Source organism: Acomys minous (assembly GCF_964271855.1).
Source record: "Acomys minous genome assembly, chromosome: 4".
Lineage (NCBI taxonomy): Eukaryota > Metazoa > Chordata > Mammalia > Rodentia > Muridae > Acomys > Acomys minous.
In genome coordinates this window covers 102,627,578-102,635,872 of record NC_140486.1, presented here as the reverse complement: position 1 = coordinate 102,635,872, position 8,295 = coordinate 102,627,578, and the positions used below count along the sequence as shown (strand labels likewise).

Below are 8,295 nucleotides of genomic sequence, written 5' to 3'. Positions count from 1 at the left end.
TTGTTCTGGCCTCCCTAGCAAGTCCATTCCTTCACTGGCATTAGAGCCCATTTCTTTGGGATTCCAGTGTCTACTGCAGACCAGCTGAGACACCCAGCTTCATGGTTCTTGGAACTTCCATTCATAGGCAGCCATTGTTAGATTAGCTGGACCACAGCCTGTAAGCCATTTTAATAAATCCATAGATAGGTAGATACATACATACATACATACATACATACATACATACATACATACATAGAGATATATAGATGAAGAGAAAGAGATTTTGTAAGTTCTATTACTCTAAAGAACCCTGATGAATACAAGTACACATTCGCTGAATTTAGGAATAAAGGAGACGGAAAACGGGAGGTGGGTGTGGCCAGCTTCTAGTTGTAGGATTATCCCAGCAATGTGTTCAGGTGAAGATTAGCTTAGACGGATGTCACTTAGGCAAGGAAGCCAAAGTAAGGTAATAAGCTTAGTGACAAATGAGAGCAACAGTTTAGAGTAGACTGGAAGAGTCCCAGGCACATGCTTACAGACATAAACTAAGCACCATGGGAAGGAGTTGGCACTAAAAGGGGTGTAAGAAACGCCAAACTGAGATGTGATTATTATAGACAGAGAGCTTGTTTCAAAGAGAAATTGAATCGCTAGGATGCCTAAAAACAAAAGACTGACTGCATCTAAATGGTTGGCAAAGACAAGGCCATCACTGCTCTCATACACTGCTAATGGGAATGGCAAGTGGCACAACCTCTTAGGAAAATCATTTTTCAGCTCCTTTAAGGCCAACTATTCATCTACTCTATGACCCAGCAATTCCTCTTCTAGGTATTTATCCAAGAGAAACAAAAACATGTGTTCTCAAAAAGACTCATACAGGAATGCTTATAGCAGTCCTATTTGTAATAGTCATAAATTGGAAGCAGCCCAAGAGTCCATCAATAGGAGAATAGATAAACAAGTTGGGGTATATTCATACCATAACAAAAATAGTTCTCTGTAATAAGAAGAATTAACTACTAATAAATGAAACAACATTGATAAATAGTAAAAATATTATGTTGGGCCAAATTTTGGCAATCTACGGTCCACAGACCCAATCTAGCTCACCATCCACTTTAAATAAAACACTGTTGTAATCTGGCCACGCCCATTCATTTCTATATTTCCTATGCTTGCTACTGCAGCAGAGTTGAGAGTAGAGAGACCAGAACTACAAAGCCAAAGATATCACTATTGAGTTGTCTACACAAAACATCTGCCAACCCTCTGTGGAAAAAAGCCAAGCACACAAAAAGTGCACACTATGTGATTTCCTTTGCGTGAAATACAAGAGCAGACCCAGACTAACGCACGTCAATTAGGTGGTGCATTTGTCCAAATTCTCCAGGGAAACAGAACCAACAGGACATGCATTTATTCTGAAAATTGGTTTATGTCATATGGAGGTCCAGAAGTTCCAGAATATGTCATCCACAAATGGGAGAACTGAGGTGTCATTCCCAGTTTGAGTCCAAACTGGGGATTGCTGGCATAAGTCATAGAGTGTTGATGTCCCAGCTCCCAAGCAAGGGGAGAGGGAGGTAGGAACTACCCCTTCCACTGACATCTCCTCTCTTTGATCCTTCCATGAGCCTCTTAACACAGATCCATCTTTGGTCAGCATAACAATTCAAGCACGGGTCCATTCTGAAAACACCAGGATAGATGTACCAATAAAATTTTACTTAGTATCTCGGTTTCCCTCATCCAAGTCAAGTTGATATATAAAATTAGCCATTGCACAGATGAAATAATTTGTATAAAATACTCACACACATATGATCATGTACACATGTGCCTAACCTATTAGAGCAATGAAAACGTTTGTGTCTTGTTTGGTGTGGTGGATAGATGTCTGTGCACAACCATTAAAACTCATCAGACCTAGAACCTAAGACAAGTAAAATTTTTGAATGAAGAGACACATGTTTGGATTTGCTGCAACCATGGTCAACCCCATCATATTCTTTGGCATCTCGAGGCTGATGGTGAGCCCTTAGGCCATGTCTCCTTGGAGAAGTTTGTGGACAACATTCCAAAGACAACAGAAACTTTTCGTGCTCTGAGCACTGGCAAGAAAAGGATTTGGATATAAGCTTCTTCCTTTCACAGATTTATTCCAGGATTCATGTGCCAGGATGGGGACTACCCATGCCATAATGGCACTGGCGACAGGTTCATCTATGGGGAGAAATTTGATGATGAGAACTTCATCCTGAAGCACACAGGCCCAGGCATCTTATCCATGGCAAATGCTGGACCAAACTCAATGCTTCCCAGTTTTTTATCTGTTCTGCAGAGGCTGAGTGGCTGGATGGCAAGCATGTGGTCTTTGGGAAGGTGGAAGAAGGCATGAGCATTGTAGAAGCCATGGAGTGTTTTGGGCCCAGGAATAGCAAAACCAGAAAGTAGCTCACCATTTCCAACTGTGGACAACTCTAATTCTTTTGACTTGTGGGCATCTCACAGGCGCAGACCATTCCTTCTGTAGTTCAGAAGAGTGCCCCCACCCTATTCTGCTCGAAATACCCTGTAATCTCTGCTCTCATTGAAGTTCTTTGGGTTCCATATTTTCCTCATTCCCTCCAAGTCTAGCTGGATTGCAGAGTTAAGCCCATGATTATGAATAAAAGCTAAATAAGAAAAAAAAAAGAGAACACACATATTTGAATCAACTCTGAAATAAAATCTATCCTTGTCTAAAGGTGATCCAAATAATTCTAGAAGAATTATTTAATCTTGATAACCAAATTTTAAATCAAAGAGAAAATACTTATTTACTAAAATAACCTCCTTTTCCCACCCACCAAAAAAAAGAACGTAAGTAAACCACTTATATGACGTCTTGAAATTTACAGGCAAATAGATGGAACTAGAAAAAAATCATTCTGAGGGAAGTAACCTAGACCCAGAAAGTAAATGTGGTATGTATTCACATGTGTGTGGATATTAGCCATTAAATAGATGATAACTGAGCTACAATCTATAGACCTAGAGAGATTAGGTAAAGATGAAGAGTCATCACATGAATCTCCCTGGGAGAAAACTAGAATATATTTTACAGGTGGACTGAGGCAGATAGGGACTCGAACAGAAAGATTAGGTTGAGAGGGGGAAAGAGAGAGAATTTGGTGAGAGACAGCAGGAATTGAGGGTCATTTGAGGGCCATCTCTTGTCACTAAATGAGGCCTCCAGTAGCAAGACTGGGTTGCATCTAAATGAGTTGTAAGCTAAGGAGGTCCCGGGGAAATCCCCCCCCAAAAACCCAGCCTGTTGCTAAGACAAAAGGCTGCTCTTTGTAAACTGACAGTGGGGCCAACACAACTCATTTAACATAAAGAAGTTAGCTGGTTCTTACATGGCATCTTCATCCCTGTGTTCTAGTCTCTATGGTGTGAGAAGGTACTCTGCAGGCTTCATCCCTGGGTTCTAGTCTCTATGGTGTGAGAAGGTACTCTGCAGGCTTCATCCCTGGGTTCTAGTCTCTATGGTGTGAGAAGGTACTCTGCAGGCTTCATCCCTGGGTTCTAGTCTCTATGGTGTGAGAAGGTACTCTGCAGGCTTCCAAAGGAGAAACATGGACACCAGGCCAGCCACTAAACCATTGACTTACAACCTCTCCTGCCTACAAAATACACTAGGGCAATGGTGGCACAGAACTTGTGGGAATAGCCAACCAATGTCTGATTTGACTTAAGGCCCACTACAGGACAAAGAACCCATACCTGGCACTGCTTAGGTAACCCAAAACCAGAGACTAGATAGCCCAGAGACCTAGGGTAAAACCAAACACTACTGGTCTTAACCAAAAAAAAGTATTACTAAAATGACTCCTCATGATATTCTGCTAGGCACAGACCAGTGCCTTACTCAGTCATCAGAGAAGCTTCCTCCAGCAGCAAATGGGAACAGTTGCAGAGACTCACAGCCAGACATTAAGTGGAGAGAGAGAGAGAGAGAGAGAGAGAGAGAGAGAGAGAGAGAGAGAGAGAGTCTAAATGGGAGGTCTCTATCAAATCCCTGCCTCAGAGCCCAGGGAACTCTTCTAAAGAAGAGGCAGGAAGAGAGAAAGAGCCAGAGAGGATGGAGCCACCAGGAGAACAAGGCCGTCTGAATCAACTAAACAGGGCTCATCTGGACTCGCTGAGATTGAAGCAGCAAGCCCAAGGCCTACATGGGTCTGCATCAAGTACTCTTCAAAAATATTATAGCTTTTAGCTTAGTAATTGTGTGTGTGTGTGTGTGTGTGTGTGTGTGTGTGTGTGTGTTTGTTTGTTGTTTTTCGAGACAGGGTTTCTCTGTGTAGCCTTGGCTGTCCTGGACTTGCTTTGTAGACCAAGCTGGCCTAGAACTCACATCAATCTGCCTGACTCTGCCTCCAGAGTTTATCTTAGTTTTTGGTTTTTTTGGTTTTTTTTTATGGAATTCCTGAGTGTGAGAACAAATGGGTTTCTTGACTCTTGTGCCTACTCTTGGGTTCTTTACATTCCAACTTTGATATGATGATTTTTGCTGCATTTTATTATTTTGCTGTGTTTGGATCTCTTAGAAGCCTGTTCTCTTCTAATAAGAGACTGAAAGGGAATGTACCTGGAGGGGAGGAGAGGGGAGAGGAGGGGAAGGGAGGAGAAACTTGGAGGAGTAGAGGGAGGAGGGGACTATAATCCAGATATATTGTACAATAAAAATGTATTTTCAATAAAAGAAAGCCATCTAATAGAAAATCAAGAGATCTAAGTGCCCCTGTTTGCAAAGGCTTCCTCTACTTTAACAACATTTGCGGAGGCACTGACCTTCTAGATGCTTCCTGCATTCATCTTCAAGCTGCAGGTGTTGAGTGGTACCATCCCAGAGGGCAAGGACACACCCAGCTCCATCCTTCCATGTTTGCTTACCACACCATAGGCCAGATCATATCCTTTCCAACTATACCTGATACGTTCAGCTAATTGTGGTGGCTTTCCCCTGCCCACTACCAATCTGTTTCTAAACTTTGGTGACTCAAAATAAAACAAAACAAAAAACACAAAACTATTTCAATCAAAGTAAGCTTTGATCAACTGAAATAATGAAGGTCTCTACCATGGAGAGGTGCAAGGCTGCCTCATTCGCTACGTTTACTCACCCAGCAAACATGACTATACTCTCAGCAAGCCACAAAAGTGTCTTATCACACCATTAATACAACCAATTAAAGAAAACATACTGTTCTAGAGAGGAGATACATTTCCAAGCCAGTTGCTGCACTGCGTTTAGGCTGTATGGAAGGCAAGTGTGGGACAGTCCTATGGGGCAGCTTAGGGCAACAGTGTTGCCAAGAAGATCTGTGTTAGCAATGTGCCAGTGTTTTGCCATTGGCATCACAATCTAGAACCTCCCCTGGGACCAGTGAAATGCCTCAACAGGTATTGTCACCAAGCTTGATGAGCTAAGTTCAATCCCCAAGACCTACATGATGGAAAGAGAAAAGCGACTCTTACAAGTTGTCCTCTGGCCTACACACACACACACACACACACACACACACACACACACACACACATGCGCGTGCGCGCACGCGCGCGCGCTCGGGGAGGGGGGAGGGGAGAGAGAGAGGGAGGGAAAGGGAGAGAATAGATAGATGGTAGAGATGACAGATAGATAGATAGATAGATGAATAGATAGATAAACAGACAGACAGACAGATGGCAGACAGATGTAAAAAATTAATTTCTGCTGGCTTATCAATTTCACAAATTGATTTAAATCATACTGTATCTTTGTTTTGTTCAGAGATTTTTATTGAGCTATAATAGAACCCTCTCAGGCCATTTTTATAAAAATCATAATCAGTTTGTTGCAGTTGGACCTAATTTTGCCTCACAGAGTATTTCTAACTATGGTCAAGATGCCTACACCTTACTCCTCTACCATGGAGAGGCCCAAGGCTACCTCACTCACCCCATTTACTCATCCAGCAAACATGACTACAGTCTCAACAAAGCCACACAATGAGTTGTGTATTTCCTCCCTCATCAGGAGAGTCATAGTCAGTCCAAATAACTTCCTGACAGCGTCATGTAGCATGCTTACTAACTGCAAAAGCACCTGGGCTCTGTCATTCCTGCTCGGCTGTCCATAGAAAGCAATCTACTTTTTACTAATTCCTTTCCATTTCTGAGCAGGCTGGTAGCCAGTTCTTTGTTTATGTATCTGAGCTCTCTGCATATTTCGGTGGAATTTTTGTATGTCTGAGTTTAAGTGCATGTGCATGCACACGCGCACACGCGCACACACACACACACACACACACACACACACACACACACGAAGTAAAGAAAGAGAGAGGGAAGGAGAAAGAGGTGTTTCAGGCATACTAAAAGTCCAGACCCTGTTTTATAAATTTTCAGATCTGTGGAAACTAGAAAAACAATGTAAGTAAGCAAAGGAAATCTGGCGCATGACAGCAAATAACTGATCCTTGGTGATAAAGAAAAACCAGGGGATGGTGGGAATATGCGGAAGTGGAGAACAAATGCTAGCTGTGTCCTCAGTTGAAGCCAGCTCCAGCCTGGAGGACTAAAAGTCCAGCCTTGCCATATCTGTTGAGTTCTCAATAAAACCTAGACGTATTTAAGTGAAATCTCCATTTCAAAATGCTGTAACTAATTCCAATTTTGTACGTCTGTACAAGATGTAATGATGAATAACAAGAAAAAACAAGAGGCCATGACAACAAATATGGCTCATTGGGTCAGTTTTCCATCCCTGGTCTAAATATACTGAGAGAAGACATCAAAATACATCCAAGAAAGGGGACGATGCATGGGAGATGAAAGGGGGAGATGCCCTTAGCATGGGAGAGTCTCTGCAACAGAGAAGCAGGAAGGAGAGGTGGAATTGAATGAAGGCGTGAGACCAGTGCATGCTCATGACTGCAGGACACCTGCAAAGATACGTTCATGGAGATGGGTAGATATATTAGCAACTAAGAAAAGCAATACTAGGTGCTACATGTTGGGAGCCTCAGCAAGCGCTTCTGTAGCTAAGCATGTCATAAAGAGAGCCACCTGCCTTCAAATAGACCTGTAGGTTTAGCCAAGAAACCACCAGGGAGCAGACTACCATAGTTGAGTGGTCAGGTCCTTTCCCACTTTTCTAAGTGTCTCTCAGAACCCAAAATGCAAAGAAGTTCCTTTCAACCCCACCTACCATTCAAGGTTCCAATTAATACTTTGCAAAAAACCCGCAAGAGAGTCAAGCTAGATTCAATTATGAAGTAGCAAATTAAGGAAGTCAGTTTCTTGCCCCCAAATCATGCTTAAAGAAGTCATACAATTATTGTCAACAATTGACTAAAAAAATAGTAAGTTAAGGCAGTGCTTCTCAACCTGTGGGCCACAACTGCTTGGCAAACCTCTGTCTATAGTGGATGCAAATGTGTTTTTGTTTTGATCCCAAGTGTGGGATGGAAAACAGACTTGTGAGAGAACAGGTGATGTTTATCTACTAGAAGAGAAACTACCTCTTTCGGGGGCTTGGTCTTTGCCAGCTGAAAAACATACTAGAGTGTGTGTGTGTGTGTGTGTGTGTGTGTGTGTGTGTGTGTGTGTGTGTGTGTGTGTGTGTAAAACAAGAGGCTGGGACTTTTGGTCTTCGCATCATTTCCTATTGTTTATCTGTTTATGGCGCCACCTCAAGATGCTCCCAGAGAGAGAGCCACTCCAGAGAACACTTCGAGGTTCCAGGATTCGGGTTCCAGCGTCTGCTCCAGGTTCTGGCTACTGTGATTGCAGTCACCTTCGCTGAACGGCTGGTTTGCTGTTTAATGGATCTGCTGGAATCCTGCTGACTATGCCAGTGCAATCGCTCCCAGAAACTGAGTCTAAGAAGGTCTACTTCTCCTCTTCCCATTAACCTCTTTTCTCTCCTGTCTAGGTGAGATGGGTGGGCTGGAAGGAGGTAGAAGCACTAAAGAAGCCCAAATGAAGGAGGTTTGAAAAAGTTCCATAACAAGTAGCAAAATTACAGCTATGAAGTAGCAACAAAAATAACTTTATGGTTGGGGGACGGGGGTTACCACAACATGAGGCACTGCATTAAAGGGTTGCAGCATTAGGAAGGTTGAGAACCACTGGGTTAAGTAAATGATTATTTATTCTGGAAGGATAAAAGATGGTCTATTATTTCAAGTCGGGTGTCAGTTCCCTTTTATGAGATGCTCCAAAAAGCAAGGGACTCTGAGAGGGATAAGAAATCGTGCAGAATCGAGATGGTTTCAC

At 42.7% G+C, this 8,295-nt stretch overlaps 1 pseudogene across 1 annotated transcript; it reads left to right on the top strand.

The window, feature by feature from the left end:
- The first annotated feature begins 1,979 nt into the window (after positions 1 to 1,979).
- Positions 1,980 to 2,475, top strand: LOC311595692 (peptidyl-prolyl cis-trans isomerase A-like; annotated as a pseudogene). The gene has a single exon. The product of its transcript is annotated as a peptidyl-prolyl cis-trans isomerase A-like (transcript).
- Positions 2,476 to 8,295: the final 5,820 nt, after the last annotated feature.